Consider the following 25,838-nt stretch of genomic DNA (forward strand, 5'->3'; position numbering starts at 1 on the left):
TTTTAAAATGATAAACTTGGATTAGCTAACACAACGTGCCATTGGAACACAGGAGTGATGGTTGCTGATAATGGGCCTCTTTACGCCCGTGTAGATATTCCATTAAACATCTGCCGCTTCCAGCTACAATAGTCATTTACAACATTAACAATGTCTACACTGTATTTCTGATCAAACTGATGTTATTTTAATGGGCAAAAAATTGGCTTTTCTTTCAAAAACAAGGACATTTCCAAGTGACCCCAAACTTTTGAACGGTTGTGTACGTATATTTCAATCTTTTAACCCTATCCCAAAGGAGATGATCGTGAAGTTCGGGAAACAGCAGAGGGAGCTCCCCCCTATCCACATCGACGGGACAGTAGTGGAGAAGGTGGAAAGTTTTAAGTTCCTTGGCGTACACATCACGGACAAACTGAAATGCTCCACCCACACTTCAGCGTGGTGAAGAAGGCGCAACAGCGCATCTTCAACCTCAGGAGGCAGAAGAAATTTGGCTTGTTACTGAAAACACTCACAAACTTTTACAGATGCACAATCGAGAGCATCCTGTCGGGCTGTATCACCGCCTGGTACGGCAACTGCTCCACACACAACCGTAAGGCTCTCCAGAGGGTAGTGAGGTCTGCACAATGCATCACCGGGGGCAAACAACCTGCCCTCCAGGACACCTGCACCACCCGATGTCACAGGAAGGCCAAAAAGATCATCAAGGACAACAACCACCCGAGCCACTGCCTGTTCACCCCGCTATCAGCCAGAAGGCGAGGTCAGTACAGGTGCATCAAAGCAGGGACCAAGAGACTGAGAAACAGCTTCTATCTCAAGGCCATGAGACTGTTAAACAGCCATCACTAACATTGATTGGCTGCTGCCAACATACTGACTCAAATCTTTAGCCATGTTAATAAAACAAATTGGAAGTAATAAATGGATAACTAGTCACTTTAAACTATGCCACTTTATATAATGTTTACATACCCTACATTATTCATCTCATATGTATATACAAACGTAACTGTCCAAACCTCGGAATAGAAGTGAAATTGGTAAAACTGTGAGATATTGTTGCTAGGCACAGGAGGGACAGCTCCACTCACTGGCTTACAGGACAAACAGGAGGGACAGCTCCAATCACTGGCTTACAGGACAGACAGGAGGGACAGCACCACACACTGGCTTACAGGACAACAGGAGGGACAGCACCACACACTGGCTTACAGGACAAACAAGAGGGACAGCACCAAATCACTGGCTTACAGGACAGACAGGAGGACAGCACCACCACACTGGCTTACAGGACAGACAGGAGGGACAGCACCACACACTGGCTTACAGGACAAACAGAGGAGGGACAGCACCACCACACTGGCTTACAGGACAAACAGGAAGGAGGGACAGCACCACACACTGGCTTACAGGACAAACAGGAAGGAGGGACAGCACCACACACTGGCTTACAGGACAAACAGGAGGAACAGCACCACACACTGGCTTACAGGACAAACAGAGAGGGACAGCACCACACACTGGCTTACAGGACAAACAGGAGGGACAGCACCACACACTGGCTTACAGGACAAACAGGAGGAGCAGCACCACACACTGGCTTACAGGACAAACAGAAGGAGGGACAGCACCACACACTGGCTTACAGGACAAACAGGAGGAGGGACAGCACCACACACTGGCTTACAGGACAAACAGGAGGGACAGCACCACACACTGGCTTACAGGACAAACAGGAGGGACAGCACCACACACTGGCTTACAGGACAGACATGAGTGTGTGCCCTTACAAAGAGAGAGGAGACCACAGCAGGTCATGACTGCTGCTTTCAGGGCCCACTATCCCAAACACAAACTTCCCTTCACAAAGAGACTTAGAGAAGTGGAGGAATAATCTTCAGAGCAGGACTTTCTAAAGCCTATTGCAAAGCCAAGGTGAAAAAATCATATTTTCTTACTCTCTTTCTGTCTGTGATGGAAAGAATGTTGAGCTCACCTGTATGAAAGGCAAGGCAGCGAAAGAGGGTGCGTCTGGTGAGGAGAGATACAGACGAGTCGTCTTCTGCCTTTATGACCCCTCCCCTCCTCCTCCTCCTCCTCCCCCTGTCTCTCCCTCTCTTCCTTATCCCCCTCTCCTTCACCCTCAAAATGCCTTAAATGGTAGCAAATCATGATAAATGGGGAACATGGATTGTGTATTCTGTTTCCTCTCTCCTCCCTCTTCCTGTAGGCTCACTGCTGCAGCGGCAAAAGAGAAAAGGAATGTTCACTTGAATTATGCAACAGGCTTCAGGGGCATGCTGCTGCTGCCTCTACCACAGACACTAAGAGACTAGAGAAGATGTCTCTCTATCTTTCTCTCTCTCCCTCTATTTCTCTCGCTCTTTCTCTCACTCTCATTATCTCTCCCACTCACTCCTATTCTCTTCCGCTGTGTCCACATCCGATGTTTCATTTTGTTAACTGCTCACTGATGAATAAAATATGGAAGTCTATTTATTCACTTCGTCCCCAATCCTTTTGAGTGCTGTTTTGATTTGTCGGTCACAGTTGAGGAGCCTTGGCGCTGTAACAAACAATTGCGCCTCTCAATTGAGGACATAAAAGTAAACAAAATTCTATCTCTGAAATATGGCAGCACAAAATAATCAAAAAGGTCTGACTGCTAAGAGATGCTTGGGAAAATGTTCACAACGGGGGACCAGCGTGAGTGTGTTTCAGGGGAAAGGGGTGTACCTGATCTACATCACTTAGGACTTGACATTGGTTAAAAAGTCTAGTAAATCCATGTAATATAGCCTACACCTTCACAATTAATCCATTGTTTATTTTAGTCAGATCTAAAGAAGCATGATATGAAGAAAATGTAGTCTATTTCAGAATAACATAATAGAATATTCTGAGTTGTCCTGATCTGGCTATGCCATATGGCTGTGGGCTACACTAGTTCAATTAGCAGACAAGATTTGGTTATAATTACATGGCATTAGTTTCTACTATGTTATAGTATGAAGAATACAGTTGAACAAAGCTGAATAAAATACAAGAATTGTCTCCAAACTATTTGAGAGAGTGCGCACATGCACCTATTCTGTTTTTTGAGTGGTTATTAACAAATAAATAGGTATTCCTATATGCTTAATTTAGAGTTATTTGTGTAACTTCGGTTGTTCTACAAACATGAGGCTATATGTTTTGATGTTTAATAGATTGTAAGGCTGCATGATGAGACTTTAATTATGATTTGAAAAAGGTTGCTTGAAAGGCATGAGCTCTGCTTTGCTTTTTGCGCAGGCTGTACACACTTCACTAGTCTCTCATTCACACATTGATAATGTAGGGGATTTGATAATGTAGGGGATTTGATAATGTAGGGGGATGTGATAATGTAGGTGATTTGATAATGTAGGGGATTTGATAATGTAGGGGATTTGATAATGTAGGGGATTTGATAATGTAGGGGATTTGATCTGTTTGAAGGGAAAAGAGACTGCAGAATCTTCATGCAACAACTTTAATATAAGATTGGCAAAAATGGGGCAGTCAACTATGCCCAACGAACAGAGTTGGCTCTCAGATTTTATAGAAAAGTCCAACCTCTTTGTCTATGTGGCAGTTACCAGATGTTTACAAACTGGGTTGGGGAACATAGTGTATAAAATACATTTAGCTTGTCTGTGGAGATTATGATAGCTGACGTTGGCACCACTGCCTGTTCCTTCCTGCAAGTTTCCATGCAGAAGAGTAACTACAGATAGTGCAAACAGGATGTCACATACTGTGGTCGCACCTGGCTCTTATCTGAACGCCCAGACTTAAAGCTAAGTCAAACAAGGCAAAACGCCTGCATCAGGGAAAACTAGCATATATGAACAGATGAACAGAGCAAAGTACAGAGAGATCCTTGATGAAACCTGCTCCAGAGTGCTCAGGAATTCAGACTGGGGTGAATGTTCACCTTCCAACACGACAAAAAACTTAAGCACTCAAGATAACGCAGGAGTGGCTTCGGGACAAGTCTCTGAATTTCCTTGAGTTGCCTTGCCAGAGCCCGGACTTGAACCTGATCGAACATCTCTGGAGAGACTTGCAGCAACGCTCCACATCCAACCTGACAGATCTTGAGAGGATCTGCAGAGAAGAATGGGAGAAACTCCCCAAATACAGTTGTGCCAAGCTTGTAGCGTCATACCCAAGAATACTTGATGCAGTAATCGTTGCCAATGGTGCTTCAACAAAGTACTGATTAAAGGGTCTGAATAATTATGTGAATGTCATATTAAAAAAAAAAATGATTTCTATAAATTAGCAAAGATTTCTGATTACCTGATGTTGTTTTGTCATTTGTGTGTAGATTGATAAGGGGGGGGGGGGAAACAATTTCATCAATTTTAGAATAAGGCTGTAACATAATGAAATGTGGAAAAAGTCAAGAGGTCTGAATGCTTTCCGAAGGCACTGTATATTGAGAGTAGTGCATGGGGAGAGACATGGCTGGAATTAAGTTACCCAGTAGTACCGGGTCTTTCATTCAAAGACTGCGATGCTCCCTGCCTGGATACACTCTAACAGATCTGGGCACGGGGTGCTTGAAGCCACACTCAGACACTGATTTGATATTAGCGACTGAATAAAAGACACATGGATGTCAGACACTGTACTGAAAGAGGAATTTGTACTGACATCAAACTCATCATTGTCATCATTATTACCATTGTCCTCCTGCTTCTCTTCTTCCTCCCCTTCCTCCTTCTGCTCATCCTCCTCATACTAGTCCTCATCATCTTCCTGCTTCTCTTCTTCCTCCTCTTTCTCACCATCATCATTGTAATATGCGTAATTTAGGAAAACGTGGGAAATTGAACTTCTCTCACCCTCTCTCATCTTGGCAATTTTCAGAGAGAGAGAAAAAGAGAGAGAGAGTGAGACAGCGAGACAGAGATCTACTATGGAAAGTAGATCCATTGAGAGCAAAGGAAACCACAAACATCAAAATAATGGAAATTTAGAGCATTTTACTGGTAAACTACACGATAATGTAAAAGTTATATTTTTTTGTGATCCCAATACGTAATATAGTATACTTATCTTGAAAATAAGTAATGGGCACGTTTTTTCCATTGTTAAGGACAAATTATCATGCATTAACAGGAAATGTGAATTATTATGAGTTATAATTCATGGAATTATTTTGTTGGGGTTGATACATTTTACTTTAGAGAAATTACACATTTTAGAGGCCTTTTTAAACACTGAATACACTAGAAGTTTGCATTTCCTGATGTGCAGGAAAACTATCTTCAAGACAAGAGTGACCAAATTAAGATCCTACATCTGTTGGTTTAACAAAAGGGAACTAGCTAAAGCACTATACTGTATTGTTGCATATGATCCTATATGATTGTCTGGTGATGATATTTTTTGCATTGACCCCTGGAGGTTTCTAACCAGTCAATGACAGTCTTAGAGCTTATAATAGTGGATTTTCCTCTACCCTCTCTGGCTGTGCAGAGCAGCACCATGTCCCTCCATTTAAACAGATAAGTAAGTCTGAGTAAGTTATTATCACAAGGTCATTCAGTGGAATTAAAATCACTCTAGCCGTTTGCTCGCTTTCGGCGTCAAAAACAAACACAAACATGTTTGCACTCCCATATTCAGACAAGTTGATGAGAAAGTCTTATCTTTTATATTACATAGAAAGTGTTTCTTTAAAGTTTATATTGACCTAATTTGCATTCATCAAGCCCAGGAAGTGCAATCATCAGTATGCTGCTACACACACACACACACACACACACACACACACACACACACACACACACACACACACACACAGAGAGTCATCAGTATGCGCTGAGAGTAACTATCCAGGCACCATAGTCATTTAGAAACACTGTGCAACATTACCATAAGTTACATTATTTCAAATCTCGAAAAAGAGAAGCAATTATCCCTGAGAATGGCCCATTCTGATTGCAGAACAGTCTTTATGGAACGGCCTTCTGTTGTGTTTGTGTTTCTTTGTGAGTGACATACAGACTATTCAATCTTTCAATACCAATAAACTTGTCTGGCGTTCCATTATTTTTTTTATTGTGCAGAAAGCAGACGTGAACGCACTGGTTTAACAAACGATTTATTACAGAACACTAGACACAACAAATGAGACCAATCAAATATCACAGGAGATGAAGCTGGGAAAATAACAAAGGCTACAACGCCGTCCCAAAACTGTACATTGATCCGTTCAGAAAGACAGTCTGATTGGTTATACAGTAGGAACATTTGAGGACGTCAATTGATTGGTTATACAGTCTCTCTCTCTCTGAGTCCAGTGGTATGGGCAATGGGCTGCTCCTGGGTCAGGCATTTAACTGAGTTCAGGTGGTGGCAGAGACTTGTCACAATCCATTTTCAACCGGTATAATTGTTTTTGTCATTTAGCAGACACATTAAGCCAGACAATTTACAGGAGTAGTTAGTTTGAAGGGCCTGGCTCAAGGGCACATCAACAGATTTTTCAATGAGTCGGCTCGGGGATTCGATCCAGCAGCCGAAACCAACACTTTAAACCTCTAGGCTACCTGCTGTCGTATTAGCATTGACCTCAGAATAGTAGTAGTAGCAGTAATAGTAGTAGTAGTAGCAGTAATAGTAGTAGTAGTAGCAGTAGTAGTAGTAGTAGCAGCAGTAGTAGTAGTAGTAGTAGTAGTAGAGAGTATTAGTACTAGCAGTAGTAGTGGTAGTAGTAGCAGTAGTAGTAGTAGTAGAAGTAGTAGTAGTAGTAGAGCAGCAGCAGTAGTAGTAGTAGTAGTAGTAGTAGTAGTCGTCGTCGTCGTCGTAGTAGTAGTACCATAAGCAGTAGTAGTAGTAGTCGTAGTAGTCGTAGTCGAGAGTATTAGTACTAGCAGTAGTAGTAGTAGTAGTAGCAGCAGTAGTAGCTTAGTAGTAGTAGCAGTAGCAGCAGTAGCAGTAGCGCAGTAGTAGTAGTAGCAGCAGTAGTAGCAGTAGTAGTAGTATAGCAGTATCTAGCAGTAGTAGTATTAGTACTAGCAGCAGTAGTATTAGTACTAGCAGCAGTAGTATTAGTTATAGCAGTAGTAGTAGTAGTAGTAGTATTAGTAGTAGTAGTGTATTAGCAAGCAAGTAGTAGTAGTAGTAGTAGTAGTACTAGCAGTAGTAGTAGTAGTACTAGCAGCAGTGGTAGCAGTAGCACCACCAGTAGTAGTAGTAGTAGTAGTAGTAGTAGTAGTAGTAGTAGTAGTAGTAGTAGTAGCAGTAGTAGTAGTAGTATTAGTACTAGCAGTAGTAGTAGTAGTAGTATTCATACTAGCAGTGGTACTAGCAGCAGCAACAGTAGTAGTAGTAGTAGTATTAGTACTAGCATCAGTAGTAGTAGTAGTAGTAGTATTAGTACTAGCAGTAATAGTAGTAGTAGTATTAGTACTAGCAGTAGTAGTAGCAGCAGCAACAGTAGTAGTAGTAAAGGTAATCTTAAAAGTGATAGAAGTTGTTATTGAGATGTGGTTTGAAAGCCTTGTCCCTTTTGTGGCTCCATTTCTATGCTTGTGTCAATCTGTCTCTCTCTGTTTCTTCTGAAAAACCAGGCTTGCGCCCATAGGGCAATCAGTGTACATAATTATAAACCAGACCAGCAGACAGAGGATACGATTGGCCTTTTCATGCAAGTGAGTTTCTGTGTGCGTGTATGTGTGTTTACTTCAAATCTTGTGTGTGTGTGTGTGTGTGTGTGTGTGTGTGTGTGTGTGTGTGCACGCACGGAGTGTGAGTGTGTGCTTGTCTGCACGTGGATTAGTGTGGCCTTTTCAGCATCCTTTGTTTTAATCAAACACCCAGGCTATTAATGATGACAGTGTGGAGTTCTGCAATTTTCATTATGGATGGCTCTGCTAATGTAACTTTTATAATGCTCAGAGAACACTGTGAATCCATCTGATTGTTTGTTATTACTATGAAAGGGCTTTGCTTCTCATCTTTTTTTTTCTCACTTCAATGTACTGAGATGGAGAGTACATATTAATTAAATAGGCTTCGGAGGGACATTTACAATGGCCTCCATCAGTCAATGCATTGGATTGTAACCATTCATCCTTTATTTAAAAACACATTCCCACTATTCAAGTGAATATATATATATTTATGACTCATATTTATGACTCATCTCAAGAACTAGGTGTACAGTGTGTTGCGGGTCACCATTTCACAAGACAGGCATTTGAACGTAAACGTTTATTTTTCATTAAAATTCGTTTTTTTTGGCAGAAATGCCTCCTGGAACATGTGAACTTTCATGTGCCTTAATAACAAATGAGTATGCCATCTGTAAATATGAATAAAATTGTTACATTTTGAAACTAGTTGGTTTAGCTGCAGAAAAACTCTGGCTTTTGATTGCAAATATGCGGAGGGAGTCGAAAAGGAAACACACAGAAGGCTGATGTATAAAATACCTGTCTCCGGATTACATCTTCAAACTAAAGGCAACCATGGCATCCGTGACAGAGGGAGAAGCGTCCATCCATGTATATGGGTAAGTGAGTTTAGCTAGCTACATTTTCAGATATTACACATATCTAATTTGGTCAGAAAATCGTTTTCATGCCAAGTTAAAGTGTACTGTTAGCTAGCTAACATTAGCTGGCTGGCTTGCTAGCTGACGTTACGTTATGATCTGTGTAGTAATAATATTTGTATCTCATAGCCATTTGCATTGCTAGTTTAGACTAACATTGAACCTAGTTAATTAGTTTATGCTAACTGCAGCTACCTGCAGATTCATGAAAGGATGCAATGTTATGAGTTGGGATTATGATAAAAGACTCCACTATGCAAGTAACCAATTCACTGTATCGTTTACACCTTCTGTATCCTGTGCATGTGACAAATAAACTTAGATTGTATTTAATTTAGTGTGTGTTTACCAGAGGCGGTAATGTGAAGAACAACATGACCTGCACCAAAGTCAAATTAGAATATAACGTTAGTCCAATGAGACAGTGTCCAAGTTCTAAAATTCTCAGGTAGAATGCCCTGCTTTTATTTTGTCACACTCACAACCATAATCTATTTTCTGTAATTAGCTCGCCATTAACTTGTAAATAATGATCTTGTTGTTAGGTTATTTTTCTGTAATAATCAAAACAAAATAGCTGACTTTAAGACGTTGTCAGCTACATGATATGGTCATTATTTGAACTGGCTAGCCAACTAGCCTAACATTAGCTAGCTAACAGTCTACAAATGAACCCAAACATTGGTTAGAAAGTAGCTTTTAGTTGCCTGGTTTGCTAGATTGACATCTACTCAATTAATTAACGGATGGGTTTACTGGTGTTAAAATACACCTGTTATGCTATTTTGGATGGCTGTTGTCGTTTTTGTTTTTATACTTTTTCATAACGGAAACGACAAGTTTGATTTCGGACAAGACAGACATGTCGATAGACATAGTATAAACCAGCCTTTAGTCTTGAAATATTTGGTTGTTTAGTATCCTACCATCCTAGCACATGGCCAGATGTGAATCTATAAAGAAGAGTTCTCTAGTAGGTTTACCAAAACATTCAAGGGCCATTTTCTCAAAAGTGGGAATATAGATTTATCATCTTTCAAGGCAGAAAAACTTCCCAATTTTTGTTCCTCAACTGTAGTGTATGATATACCATTTTCTACTTTTATCCAATGTAAAAAACATAATTTCAAATGTTGCTAAATCGGACCGAATCGAACCAGTCAGTGACGTATGTGAACTAATCATGCAAAGGTGATATAGCACAACAACATGTCCACAGGGCTTTGTAGACATAATGTACATACTTGTGTGTTTACATGTTAGCAAGCACACTCATTTGAGCTATTCTCTGCATGTTAACCTGCAACTCTATGACAACAACACCAAGGGGACATTGGCTCCAGTGCCTTGCAAAAGTATTCACCCCCTTGGCGTTTTTCCTATTTTGTTGCATTACAACCTGTAATTTAAATGGATTTTTATTTGTTACTCATGTAATGGACATACACAAAATAGTCAAAATTGGTGAATTGAAATGAATAAAATAAGTTGGAGAAGTTATAATGGTGTCACGTTCCTGACCTATTTTCTGTTGTTTTGTATGTGTTAGTCGGTCAGGGCGTGAGTGTGGGTGGGCATTTCTATGTTTTCTGTTTCTATGTTGGTTTAAAGGGTGACCTAATATGGCTCTCAATTAGAGGCAGGTGTTTTTCATTTCCTCTGATTGAGAGTCATATTAAGGTAGGTGTTTTCACACTGTTTGTTTGTGGGTGGTTGTCTTCCGTGTCTGTGTCTGTGTCTGTGCACCACACGGGACTGTTTTCGGTTTGTTCGTTTTATGTAGTCTGTTCCTGTTCATGCGTTCTTCACGTTATATGTAAGTTCGTGTTCAGGTCTGTCTGCATCGTTTATTTGTTTTGTTAGTTTGTTCAAGTATAGTTTGTTTTTTCGTCGTGTTCTAATAAATTCATTATGTATTCACAACCCGCTGCGCCTTGGTCGAATCACTACTCCTCCTCTTCGTATGAAGAGAGAGAGGAACACCGTTACAGAACCACCCACCAWATAACCAGAACCAAGCAGCGGTGTAACGGGAGGAAGGGACAACYCAAGAAGGAGGAATGGACATGGGAGGATGTTTTGGACGGTAAAGGTTGCTACACATGGGAGGAGATCCTGGCTGGAAGGGATCGCCTCCCATGGGAACAGCTGGAGGCACTGAGGAGAGCAGAGGCAACCGGAGAAGGGAACCGGCGTTATGAGGGGACGCGTCTAGCACGGAAGCCCGAAAAGCCCGTGAGTACTACCCAAAAATTTCTTGGGGGGTGGCTAAGAGGTAGTGGGCCAAGGGCAGGTAGGAGACCTGCGCCCACTTCRCAGGCTWACCGTGGAGAGCGGGAGTACGGGCAGACACCGTGTTACGCAGTAGAGCGCACGGTGTCTCCTGTACGTGTGCATAGCCCGGTGCGGGTTATTCCACCTCCCCGCACTGGTAGGGCTAGATTGGGCATTGAGCCAGGTGTCATGAGGCCGGCTCAACGCGTCTGGTCTCCAGTGCGTCTCCTCGGGCCGGCATACATGGCACCTGCCTTACGCATGGTTTCCCCGGTTCGCCTACATAGCCCGGTGCGGGTTATTCCACCTCCCCGCACTGGTCGGGCGACCGGGAGCTTTCAACCAGGTAAGGTTGGGCAGGCTCAATGCTCAAGAGAGCCAGTACGCCTGCACGGTCCGGTATTTCCGGCGCCACCTCCCCGCCCCAGTCCAGTACCAACAGTGCCTACACCACGCACCAGGCTTCCAGTGCGTTTCCAGAGCCCTGTTCCTCCTCCACGCACTCTCCCTATGGTGCGTGTCTCCAGCCCAGTGCCTCCAGTTCCGGCACCACGCACTAAGCCTCCTGTGCGTCTCCAGAGCCCTGTACGCACTGTTCCTTCTCCCCGTACTCGTCCTGATGTGCGTGCACTCAGCCCGGTGCCACCYGTGCCGGTARCACGCACCAGGCCTATAGTGCGCTTCGAGAGGTCAGTGTGCCCTGTCCCTGCTCCCCGCACTAGGCTTGAAGTGCGTGTCTCCAGTCCGGTGCCTCCAGTTCCGGCACCACATACCGGCCTACAGTGCGTCTCAGCCGGCCAGAGTCTGCCGTCTGCCCAACAGCGCCTGAACTGTCCGTCTGCCAAGCGCTGCATGAACTGCCCGTCTGTATTGAGCCTTCAAAGCCGCCCGTCTGCCATGAGCCTGCAAAGCCGCCCGTCTGCCATGAGCCTACAGAGCCTTCCGCCAGACAGGAGCCGCTAGAGCCTTCCGCCAGACAGGAGCCGCTAGAGCCTTCCGCCAGACAGGAGCAGCCAAAGCCTTCCGCCAGACAGGATCAGCCAGCATCTCAGCCATCTGAGCCATCCGTCTCCGCAGCGCCATCTGAGCCATCCGTCTCCGCAGCGCCATCTGAGCCATCCGTCTCCCCAGCGCCATCTGAGCCATCCGTCTCCCCAGCGCCATCTGAGCCATCCGTCTCCCCAGCGCCATCTGAGCCATCCGTCTCCCCAGCGCCATCTGAGCCATCCGTCTCCCCAGCGCCATCTGAGCCATCCGTCTCCCCAGCGCCATCTGAGCCACCGTCTCCAGCGCCATGGCCATCCGTCGGTCCCGAGCAATTAGAGCCGCCCGTCTGTCCCGAGCCGTCAGAGCCGATAGTCAGTCAGAGCCGCTAGAGCCATTCGTCAGACAGGATCTGCCAGAGCCGCCAACCAGACAGGATCTGCCAGAGCGCCAACCAGACGGGATCTGCCAGAGCCGCCAACCAGACGGATCTGCAGAGCCGCCAACCAGACGGGATCTGCCAGAGCGCCACCAGACGGATCTGCCAGGGCGCCAACCAGATGGATCTGCCAGGGCGCCAACCAGACGGATCTGCCAGAGCCCACCAGACGGATCTGCAGAGCCGCCAACCAGACGCGGATCTGCCAGAGCCGCCAGCCAACGGGATCTGCCAGAGCCGCCAGTGAGCCATGAGCGTCCAGAGCCGTTAGTGAGCCATGAGCGTCCAGAGCCGTTAGTGAGCCATGAGCAGCCAGAGCCGTCAGCGAGCCATGAGCAGCCAGGCCGCAGCGAGCCATGAGCGTCAGAGCCGTCAGCGAGCCATGAGCGCTAGAGCCATCAGCCTGCCATGAGCGTCCAGAGCCGTCAGCCTGCATGAGCGTCCAGAGCCGTCAGCCTGCCATGAGCGTTTAGAGCCGTCAGTCAGCCATGAGCTGCCCCTCAGCCCGAAGCGGCTATTTATCCAGAGCTGTCTCTCTGTCCGGAGCTGCCCTTCAGTCCGGAGTTGCCCCTCTATCCTGAGCTACCTCTCTATCCTGAGCTACCTCTCTATCCTGAGCTATCCCTCTGTCCTGAGCTATCCCTCTTTCCTGAGCTACCTTGTCCCGGAGCTGTCCTTTATCTTGGGTTGCCCCTTAAATTAGGTGGGGAAATAAGAGGGTGGTCATTTTGAGGAGGCTAAGGAAGCTGGGATTGACTATGGTGGGGTGGGGACCTCGTCCAGAACCTGAGCCACCACCGTGTCAGATGCCCACCCAGACCCTCCCTAGACTTTGTGCTGGTGCGCCCGGAGTTCGCACCTTGAGGGGGGGTATTCACGTGTTCCTGACCTATTTTCTGTTGTTTTGTATGTGTTAGTCGGTCAGGGCTGGTGAGTGTGGTGGCATTTCTATGTTTTCTGTTTCTATGTTGGTTTAAAGGGTGACCTAATATGGCTCTCAATTAGAGGCAGGTGTTTTTCATTTCCTCTGATGAGAGTCATATTAAGGTAGGTGTTTTCACACTGTTTGTTTGTGGGGTGGTTGTCTTCCGTGTCTGTGTCTGTGCACCACACGGGACTGTTTTCGGTTTGTTCGTTTTATGTAGTCTGTTCCTGTTCATGCGTTCTTCACGTTATATGTAAGTTCGTGTTCAGGTCTGTCTGCATCGTTTATTTGTTTTGTTAGTTTGTTCAAGTATAGTTTGTTTTTTCGTCGTGTTCTAATAAATTCATTATGTATTCACAACCCGCTGCGCCTTGGTCGAATCACTACTCCTCCTCTTCGTATGAAGAGAGAGAGGAACACCGTTACAAATGGAGAAGTGGTGTGTGCATATGTACATTTACATTTACATTTAAGTCATTTAGCAGACGCTCTTATCCAGAGCGACTTACAAATTGGTGCATTCACCTTATGATATCCAGTGGAACAACCACTTTACAATAGTGCATCTAACTCTGTATTCACCACCTTTGCTATGAACCACCTTTGCTATGAAGCCTCTCAATAAGATCTGATGCAACCAATTACCTTCAGAAGTCACATAAATAGTTAAATAAAGTCCACCAGTGTGCAATCTAAGTGTCACATGATCTGTCACATGATCTCAGTACATAAATACCTGTTCTGAAAGGCACCAGAGTCTGCAACACCACTAAGCAAGGGGCAACACCAAGCAAGCGGCACTATGAAGACCAAGGAGCTCTCCAAACAGGTCAGGAACTTTTGTGGAGAAGTACAGATCAGGGTTGGGTTATAAAAAAATATCAGAAACTTTGAACATCCCACGGAGCACCATTAAATCCATTTTTTAAAAATGGAAAGAACATGGCACCACAACAAACCTGCCAAGAGAGGGCTGCCCAACAGAACTCACGGACCCGGCAAGGAGTGCAGAAATCAGAAAGGCAACAAAGAGACCAAAGACATCCCTGAAAGCTCCACAGCAGAGATTGGAGTGTCTGTCCATAGGACCACTTTAAGCCTTACACTCCACAGAGCTGGGCTTTATGGAAGAGTGGCCAGAATAAAGCCATTGCTTAAAGAAGAAAATAAGCAAACACGTTTGGTGTTCGCCAAAGTTATGTGGGAGACTCCCCAAAGACATGGAAGAAGGTACTCTGGTCAGATGAGACTAAATTGAGCTTTTTAGCTATCAAGGAAAATGGTATGTCTGACGCAAACCAAACACCTCCCTTCACCCCGAGAACACCATCCCCACAGTGAAGCATGGTGGTGGCAGCATCATTCTGTGGAGATGGTTTTCATCGGCAGAGACTGGGAAACTGGTCAGAATTGAAGGAATGATGGTTGGCCCTAAATACAGAGAAATTCTTGAGGGAAACCTGGTTCAGTCTTCCACAGATTTGAGACTGGGACAGAGGTTCAACTTCCAGCAGGACAATTACCCTAAGCATACTGCTAAAGCAACAGTTGAGTGGTTTAAGGGGAAACGTTAATGGCCTAGTCAAAGCCCAGACCTCAATCCAATTGAGAATCTTTGGTATGACTTAAAGATTGCTGTACACCAGTAGAACACATCCAACTTGAAGGAGCTGCAGAAGTTTTGCCTTGAATAATGGGTAAAAATCCCACAGGCTAGATGTGCCAAGCTTGGAGAGACATACCCCAAGAGTCTTGCAGCTGTAATTGCTGCAAAAGGTCAAGTTTTCAGTTTTTTTGTCTTATTTCTTGTTTGTTTCACAATAAAAAATATTTTGCATCTTCAAAGTGGTTGGCATGTTGTGTAAATCAAATGATACAAATCCCCCAACAAAATCCATTTTAATTCCAGGCTGTAAGTCAGCAAAATAGGAAAAATGCCAAGGGGGGTGAATACTTTCGCATGTCACTGTATATGTTTTACTCCCTGCAGTGTGAGAAAATGTCTGAAGTGTGTGTCCATATAAAGTGCACCTGTGTGCATGCATATGTATGTGTGTGTGTGTATGTACGAACCAATCACATCGATTCTACATTGCTAATGTTACATATTAACAGAAACATACCAATGCAGCCCAGAACCTTGTTTCCATGACATTCTATTTCACTTTCCAAAAGTCATGACAGCTTTAGGCCTGTGCTTCTCTCAACAATAAATCATAAATGTGCTTTTAAACACACTTTATTTTCAACTGCACAATAACAATTGTGAAACAGATGAGTAAGTGTATGTCTTTGTTCCCGAGTGGAGTCATTGTTTATTCCAGTCTGCGTCTCAAATTCATTGAAGTGACCTCGGCAGTGCGACCCCAGTCATCGCAATCTGAAACAGTAACAAACACAGCCAGCCACCACAACCACAACAAATGTAAGATTCAATGAGTCCCTCTAAACACTGGAGCGTGTGTGGGTTTGTGTTTTGCGTCAGTGTGTTTTGTATGTCTGTGCTGAAATGCGAATAGTGTGTATACTTAAAACATGTAAGTTAGCTTGGAAAAGCTATCTAACGGGACTTGGCATACATGGGAAGCAGACAACTTTACCCAATCTCTCCGATGTAAGATGCTGTAGAGGCAGAGGGAAACAGGTGGAGAACAGGTGGAGGCAGAGGGGAAGAGGTGGGGAATAGGTGGAGGCAGTAGGCAACAGGTGGGGAACAGGTGGAGGCAGTGGGAAACAGGTGGGGAACAGGTGGAGGCAGAGGGGAACAGGTGGGGAACAGGTGGAGGCAGAGGGGAACAGGTGGGGGCAAGAGGGGAACAGGTGGGGCAGAGGGGAACAGGTGGGGGCAGAGGGGAACAGGTGGGGGGCAGAGGGGAACAGGTGGGGGCAGAGGGGAACAGGTGGGGGCAGAGGGGAAGGCAAGGTGGGGGCAGAGGGGAACAGGTGGGGGCAGAGGGGAACAGGTGGGGGCAGAGGGAACAGGTGGGGGCAGAGGGAACAGGTAAGGGCAGTGGAAGCAGGTGGAGGCAGAGGGGAACAGGTGGAGGCAGAGGGGAACAGGTGGGGGCAGAGGGGAACAGGTGGAGGCAGTGGGAAACAGGTGGAGGCAGAGGGGAACAGGTGGGGGCAGAGGGGAATAGGTGGAGGCAGTGGGAACAGGTGGAGGCAGTAGGGAGGTGGAGGCAGAGGGAACAGGTGGAGGCAGAGGGGAAAGGTGGAGGCAGAGGGAACAGGTGGAGGCAGTGGGAAACAGGTGGAGGGCAGAGGGGAACAGGTGGAGGCAGAGGGGAACAGGTGGGGCAGAGGGGAACAGGTGGGGGCAGAGGGGAACAGGTGGGGCAGAGGGGAACAGGTGGGGGCAGAGGGGAACAGGTGGGGGCAGAGGGGAACAGGTGGGGGCAGAGGGGAACAGGTGGAGGCAGAGGGAACAGGTGGGGCAGAGGGGAACAGGTGGGGGCAGAGGGGAACAGGTGGAGGCAGAGGGGAACAGGTGGGGGCAGAGGGGAACAGGTGGGGGCAGAGGGGAACAGGTGGGGGCAGAGGGAACAGGTGGAGGCAGAGGGGAACAGGTGGGGGCAGAGGGGAACAGGCGGGGGCAGAGGGGAACAGGCGGGGGCAGAGGGGAACAGGCGGGGGCAGAGGGGAACAGGCGGGGGCAGAGGGGAACAGGTGGGGGCAGAGGGGAACAGGTGTGGGCTAGTGGGTACAGGAAGGGGCAGGAGACAGTAGGTGGAGGGAACACAGAAACCGAGAAAGTGTATTCTGAGACAGACAAAGTATTCTCTCTGAGGTACTATCTGGCAGGCTGAGACATGCTACAAAACAGCAGGTGTTGCCTTAGCACTCTCCTCTCCCTTCTGCTTAATCCTCTCAGCTAACTCCCCAGTGTGTGTGTGTGTGTGTGTGTGTGTGTGTGTGTGTGTGTGTATAGAAGCATGCCTTGCCATACCCATTCCTCTACCCAGAGAGGCTAAAGCGCCTGAGGCTAGCTGAGGGGGTTCAGGCCGCCATGGGGGAATAGAACAGTCTCCCAGAGCTAGAGTCACAGTTAAACACACACACAAACACACACACATACACGCAAACAAACACAGACACACACAATTACGCTTACTGTTAAAATAAATGTTTTGTAGCATAGACACACAGATGTTATTGATCTTGGTGTGTGGCTTATGGATTGTAAAGTAAGATAAGTGATGGTGATAATAGAAAACCCTTATAGTCCCTCTCCTGAAAACTAACTCACAGCACTCTCTAACTCTGGAAACAAGAAGTCTACCAACCCCCAACTCTGCCTGACTCCCTGACCCTGCAGAGAACAAATGCTCAGGATTGGTCCCCATTGTTTACAGTCTCCTCTGTTTGCACCTCTGATGCACTCTGGTTACGTGCTACACACAGTGACTTCTGATTGGGACATTTGACCGCCAAACACAAACTTTGACCATGCCCACCTGCATCTCCTCAGGGCATCTGTCCAATAGGCAGGTGGGACTGGGACAAGTATAAAAGCAAAGTCCAGACCAGCTCACTCTTCAGCAAGCAGAGGCAGACTGAAGACCATACACCGCTGCCCTGCACATCAACCACTGGACCATAACCCATGGACCATTTCTTCTATGGAACTGTGTGTGTGTGTGTGTGTCTGTCTGGTGTATGGAAATAAAGTGTGAGTTGTATCCCTGTCTCCTACTGGTCATTTCCGTCCTCTTACCTGGACAGTTGCACCTATATCTAAACTGGCGCTCCTGTCTGAGACCATCACATGGTGGCATTCTTTTACAGTGATGCTGTACTGAGCTGTCTGCTCAGCAGACACTCACACTTTCCTGTTCAATGGTACACACACACACACACACACACACACACACACACACACACACACATACACATGCATACGCGCATGCACGTGCCCATCAGGGATCACTGACAGTTGTACAACAACCTCTCTCTTCCCCTCAATTTGTCTTTCATGGACCAACCATTTTTTTTTTACTTCTTAGGGATCAAATCCATTTAACGGGATTGATTTGACAACATCCGGTGAAAAGGCAGAGCGCCAAATTCAAATTAAATTATTCGAAATATTTAACTTTCATTCACAATTGCAATACACCAAATTAAAGCTTGACTTCTTGTTAACTTCTCTAGGATTGGGGGCAGCATTTTCACGTTTGGATGAAAAGCGTGCCCAGAGTAAACTGCCTCCTACTCAGTCCCAGATGCTAATATATGCATATTATTATTAGTATTGGATAGAAAACACTCTGAAGTTTCTAAAACTATTTGAATCATGTCTGTGACTATAACATCACTTATTTGGCAGGCAAAACCCCGAGGACAAACCAGTCAGATTTTATTTTTTGAGGTCAATCTCTTTTCATATAGGTTTCATTGGGAATCCAGATTTCTAAGGGACCTTCTTGCAGATCCTATCGCATCCACTGGATGTCAACAGTCTTTAGAAATTTGTTTGAGGTTTTTCCTTTGAGAAATGAAGAAGTAGCCATGTTCAGAATGAGACTCCAGTGAAGTGTACTGTTTGTTAGAGGCGTGTGACCAGAAAGCATGCTACAAATTGTTTTCCTCCGGTATTGAACAAAGATCATCCCTTCTTCAATTTTATTGATTATTTACGTTAAAAAATACCTAAAGTTGTATTACAAAAGTAGTTTGAAATGTTTGGACAAAGCTTACAGGTAACTTTTGAGATATTTTGTAGTCATATTGTGCAAGTTGGAACCGGTGTTTTTCTGGATCAAACGTGCCAAATAAATGGACATTTTGGATATACTGTATATCGATGGAATTAATCGAACAAAAGGACCATTTGTGATGTTTATGGGACATATTGGAGTGCCAACAGAAGAAGCTCGTCAAAGGTAAGACATGAATTATATCTTTATTTCTGCGTTTTGTGTCGCGCCGGGAGTGTTGAAATATGACGGTCTGTGATTGTTAGCTGGGGTGCTATCCTCAGATAATAGCATTGTTTGCTTTCGCCGTAAAGCATTTTTTAACTCTGACACGTTGGCTGGATTCACAACAAGTGTAGCTTTAATTTGGTATATTGAATGTGTGATTTCATGAAAGTCTGATTTTTATAGTAATTTATTTGATTTTGGCACTCTGCATTTTCACTGGATGTTGGCCAGGTGGGACGCTACCATCCCACATATCCCAGAGAGGTTAATCCAGCCACCGTGTCAGATTTCAAAAAGGCTTTACGGTGAAAGCAAACCATGCTATTATCTGAGGACAGCACCCCATCAAACAAACACAGACAATCATATTTCATCCCGCCAGGCGCAACACAAAACTCAGAAATTACGATATAATTCATGCCTGACCTTTGAAGATCTTCTTTTGTTGGCACTCTTATATGTCCCATAAACATCACAAATGGTCCTTTTGTTCGATTAATTCCGTCGTTATGTTTCCAAAATGTCAATTTATTTGGCCCGTTTGATCCAGAAAAACACCGGTTCCAACTCGCGCAACATGACTACAAAATATCTAATAAGTTACCAGGAATCTTTTCCAAACATTTCAGACAACTTTCCTAATTCAACTGTAGGTATATTACGTAAATAATCAATAAAATTTAAGACGGGATAAAATGCATTCAATAGCAGATAAAAACAAAGTGGAGCGAGCTTTCAGGTCAGGCGCCACAACCACAACAGTACACTACACTCAACCCTCGTTCTGAACAGCCCTACTTCTTAATTTCTCAAAGGAAAAACATCAACCAATTTCTAAAGACTGTTTACATCTAGTGGAAGATATAGGAACTGCAACCAAATGCCTTAGAAATCTAGATCTACATAGAAATTTAATTGAAAAGAGAGTGACCTAAAAAAAAATATCCTGGTTGGTTTGTCCTCTGGGTTTCAACTGCCAAATAAGTTATGGTATACTCACAGACATCATTCAAACAGTTTTAGAAACTTCAGAGTGCTTTCTATCCAAATCCACTAATAATGTGCATATCCTAGTTTCTGGGCCTGAGTAGCAGGCATTTTCCTTTGGGCTCACTTTTCATCCGGACGTGAAAATACCGCACCCTAGCCTAGAGAGGTTTTAAGTAGAAACAGTTGCCTGTCTTTCCAAGTCCTCAGCAAAGTTTCTCAATTCCATGACAGATCACTGGTGGAGGAAACTTTTGTTGTTGATATTATAGAATTGCGTCTGCAACACCTTCCCAGCCCCCTCCCCCTGAGGTTGGGGGATAATGATAATGGATTTATGGTGATGATGATGATGATGATGTTATGGTGATGACGATAATAATGATGATAAGGGTGTGATGTGATGCATATTATGATAATGATGTTATTGCAATGATGATAATGATGTTATGGCAATGATGATACTGATGTTATGGAGATGATGATAATGATGACGATAATGGTGTGATGTGATGATGATACTGATGATGATAATGATGCAATGATGATGATGATAATGATGATGGCGATGATGTTATGGGGATGATGATGATAGCAATAATGATAATGGTGTTATGTGATAGAGATAATGATAATGATGTGATGGCGATGATGATAGTGATGATGATAATGCTGTTATGGTGATAATGATGATGATGATGATGTTATGGTGATGAAATTGGTAGTGATGATGACGACGACGATGATGAAGAGGGTGATCATACTGAAGACAGTGATGACGCCATTTTTAAAGCAATGCCACAGATGGGTGTGTCTACTCTGGTGTGTGTCTCTACCCTGGTGTGTGTGTCTACCCTGGTGTGTGTCTCTTGTTGGTTGGAGAACTCCTACCCATCTTGACTGGTTCTGCCTGGCTGGGACTTGGCTCCAAGGCCCCTCTGTCTTCATCTCTACAGGGACAGCAGCAGGTGTGGACGTGTGTGTGTTTCTCTATAATGTTGTGGGAGATAGTGTGTGTACAGCATGTGGTTGTAATAATTTTCTTACTTTGCGTTTATGTTTGAGTGCTTTGAAAGTGTTAATATTTCTGGTTTTCTGTACATATTGGAAATAGTGTGACATATGAAGTAGGTGTTTTCTGTCTTTTTAATTGATTCTGTTTGTTTAATTCTGCATATGTGTGAGTGTGTGTGTGTGTGTGTGTGTCTCAGCCCTGTTGTTCCTGGGTCTCATTAGCCACCTGTCGTGGGTGGTTCCGTCATCAGCCAAATCTGCTGCCATTCTCCTGGGCGCTACGGCAACACTCCTGTAACCATCGGCAACTGGCCTTGTTTACGTAGGAGATGAATGGGACAGATCCCTGCTCATCTCACCTAAAGTCTACTCAGGGGACAGGTGGTGTGTGTGTGTGTGTGTTCAGCGACAGAAGGTGTCGTTTCTCTCCACAGTTAGATCGTCTTGTGTTCCTCTTCTCTTGGCCCATATCTCCTGATCAAGGCTTGCCATTGGAGGCCATTCCTGAGATCAAGAAAGAGACACCAAGGTTATTGCTTCTGTCCGTTCATCCCTCTCAAATTCCCTCTCCTATCTCCCTCTCTCCTATCTCCCTCTCTCCTCTCTTCTATCTCCCTCTCTCCTACTGTATCTCCCTCTCTCCTCTCTCCCTCTCTCCTCTCTCCCTCTCTTCTATCTCCCTCTCTCCTATCTCCCTCTCTCCTATCTCCCTCGCTCTTATTTTCTCTTTTCTCTCTCCTTTAATTCCCCTGCCAACCCCCTTCCCCATCTCTCTTACCCCCCCCACCACCCCTCTCTCTCTCTCTCTTCCCTCTTCATCTCTCTCTCTGTCATTCCCAGCCTGCCCAGTGATTCACGTCAACAGTGGCTCAGTGCAGAGACATAGAGAGCCTACAGACTAGAGACTTCAGCAGAAACAGTCCGTTGGGTTCTACTGCAAAACCAGATAGCAGAGTAGATGTATATAAGCTGTAACAATAAATTAAACCAACACTGCCAATTGGCCAATACCCATGAGTATGGCTATGAATATGTTTTATGTTTTATTTTGAGAGGTAGCGTATATGCCACATCTAATCAGATGTTCCACATGTTGATTTCTGTGTCCTTGAACTTGTTTTTTTATCCACCAGTGAGAATGAAAGCCAACTGTCTTTCTCAGATGGGCAATACAATGCTGACCCAGTAACTGTCTTTACTCAGATGGGCCAATACAATGCTGACCCAGTAACTGTCTTTACCAGATGGGCCAATACATGCTGACCCAGTAAATGTCTTTACACAGATGGGCCAATACAATGCTGAACGTAACTGTCTTACTCAGATGGGCCAATACATGCTGACCCAGTTAACTGTCTTTACTCAATGCTGGTTTAATTGAAACCTGTATTTAGAGCAGGTCCCTGCTCCAAATAAATGTCATATTATGTGCAAATGGTTAAAGTACAAAAACGGAAAATAAATAAAACATAAATATGTATTTCAATGTTGTTTGTTCCTCACGGTCTTTTCCCCTCTCTCTCTCTCTCTCCCTCTCTGTCTCCCTCCATCTCTCTCCCCAACCCCCATTTCTTTCTCTCTCTTTCCCTTTCCTCTTTCTGTCTCTTCTCTTCATTCTGTATCTCTGTCTCTCTCATTCTAGATCTTACGTCTCTTTCTCACCCCGTCGCTTACTCTCTCTCTCTCTCATTTTATCTCTCTCTCTCTCATTTCTCTCTCTCTCTCATTCTTTTTCTCTCTCTCGTCCCATCTCTCTAGCTCTGTCTCATTCTCTCTCACTTCTCTCTTTCTTCTCTTCATCTTCACCCCCCTGCCTCTCTCGTCTCAGCTCTGGCTTGCTTCTCTGTAGCATCTAAACCATGTATTATTCATCTTAATTAACAGGGCCTCATCAAGTATTAACACACCACTTGACTCCACTATTTATAGGGTACAAGTTACCGGCGTGCTAGAGTAATGAGGCAGTAAAGCATGGCTAATACAGAGATAGTGTGGGTGACATATGTGGTACTAAATGTTTCTCTATAAGTAATTGAATGGGAATGTTTAAGTAGCCCTCCTGCAGTCGCAAAAACCAAAGCGGTCCTCTTGGATCATGGTGGAATGTTATTCATAGTTTCATAATTAATTATGATTTTTTTTTTTTTTACTGCAGAAATCTGTGTTTTAGTCAAACGAGTTTTAGTATATTTCAGTCTTCTGTGATGTATATAAAATGTAGTATTGGGATGCAAACTTAACATGTTTACTAATATAATGTAATACATTTAAACTTATATCTGCATGGTACCAGGTGTCTTCATTATTTAGAGTCCGAACAATGTGCTGTGAGTGAATACTTTTTGTTTCAAGTAGATTTGTCTAAGTCTACCAAAGAACACAGTGTGATCCTGATTTAGCCCACTGCAGTACAAGTTAAATCCAGTATGCTTACTGTAGGGATGTATGGCAGGGCCTAACCTATGGGCCTTTCTAAGCCATCTAGATGCAGCTTGTACGGCGCCTTCAGAGAAGATTTGACATTGATTGTCACTGGCACACACACAATATCCCATAATGTCAAAGTGGAATTACCGTTTTTCTATTTTTATAAAACATTTAATGCTGAAATGTCGAGTCAATAATAATAAAAAACAATAATTAATTAAATTTGTAAAGCGCTTTTCTCTGACCCAAAAGTTGGCAATTAACAAATAATAGTAATCATTAATAACAGCTAATACAACACATCAGAAAACAATCAAAGCTATATCCAGGTGCACCAGATCTGGAGGCATGGATATCAGAATTAGCAGAGTCCTTGAAAGCTTTCTGAACAGCACGGTCTTGGAGCTGTGTCTTAAGACGACAGAGATTCTGCAGCCCTGACAGTGTCTGGAGGTGTGGTTCTCTCTGCACGGAGAGCAGTGCGACCTTGAAAGCCCTGTCACGCCCTATTTTTGTGTGCTGTGAGGCTGCTGAGAAGAAAATGAGTTGGAGTATGGAGGAAAATAGACCATAGAGGGAGCAGAGGATGAAGATATTATAGGTCAACGGGACAACGGTAGGGGAATGGAATGGATAAAGCCTGCAGGGTGACGTCCCCACCCACTCTCAGCGCTGCAGATGCTCCATCTCCCTGAGGGTGAAGTCCCATACTCCCATGCAGGGGTGAGTCACCCATAACTCAACCTGCAGGGTGCGGTCACAATATTAAACACACTGGGGTGAGTCACAAATAACTAAACACACTGAGGTGTGAGTCAACATACTAAAACTGAGGTGAGATACAACATAACTCACACCCTAGCAGGGTGAGTGCAAACTATTAAGCACGCGGGTGAGTCAACATATACTACATTGCGGGTGAGTCAAACATACTACACATCTGCAGGGTGAGTCAACTACTACACAGCTGCAGGGGAGTCAACATACTACAATCACTCAGGGTGAGTCAACATAACTAACACACTGCAGATGAGTAATTACTAACAATTGCATGATGAGTAACACTCTAACCGACTGCATGCTGAGTCAGCACTTACACACTGCAGGGTGAGGGTCAACATACTACATGCAGGGGTGAGTCAACATACTAACCATGCAGGGTGGTACATATTAAACACTGCAGGGTGGGAGTCAACATACTAACACTGCAGGGTGAGTCAACATCTAAACACTGGACAGGGTTGAGTCAACATACTTAACACCTACAGGGTTGAGTTCAGCATACTAACACACTGCAGGGTGAGTCAGATACTAACACAACTGCAGGGTGGAAATCAAATACTAAACTGCAGGGTGAGTCAACATGATTAACAACTGTGCAGGGTGCAGTCAACATATCTTCAACTGCGTGAGTCACTACTAACAGCACTGCAGGGGTGGAGTCAACATACTAACCTGCAGGGTGAGTCAACATACTACACACATGCAGGGTGAGTCAACATACTAACACACTGCTAGGGTGAGTCAGAACATATTACACATCACTCAGGGTGAGTCAACAATAAAACTGCGAGGGTGAGTCAATACTAACAACTGCAGGGTGAGTCAACAATAACCACTGCAGGTGGTCACATACTACCACTGCAAGGGTGAGTCACATAGTAACACCTGCAGGTGAGTAACATACGCTAAAGATTCTGCAGGGTTGAGTCAACTACAGAAAATAAAACACTGCAGGTGGAAGTACATATAACATGCAGGGGTGAGTCACATATTACAACTAGCGAGGGTGAGCTCAAACATAGCTAACACACTGCAGGGTGAAGTCAACATACTCACACTGCAAGGTGGTACCATACATACTAACACACTGCAGGGTGAGTCAACACTACTAAAGCACTGCAGGGGTAGTCAACAGATACTAAAACACTGAGGATGAAGTCACATACTAAACATGCAGGGTGAGTCAACAATCTAACACGGGGGGGGGGGGGGGGGGGCAAGGGTAGTCCATACTAAGCACAGGTTGGGGTGAGGTCAACAACTCTGAACACACATGAGGAAGTGATCAAATACTAAACACTGAGTTGGTGAAGTCAAACATCTATTAAGAGACTGGTCAGGGTGAGTCAACATTAACACGACTGCAGGGTGAGTCAACATTACTAACTACACTGCGGGGTGAGTCGACATAACTAAACATTGCAGGTGCGTAAATACTAACACACTGCAAGGGTGAGATCCACAGTACTACAA

Source organism: Salvelinus sp. IW2-2015, unplaced genomic scaffold (assembly GCF_002910315.2).
Source record: "Salvelinus sp. IW2-2015 unplaced genomic scaffold, ASM291031v2 Un_scaffold1198, whole genome shotgun sequence".
NCBI lineage: Eukaryota > Metazoa > Chordata > Actinopteri > Salmoniformes > Salmonidae > Salvelinus > Salvelinus sp. IW2-2015.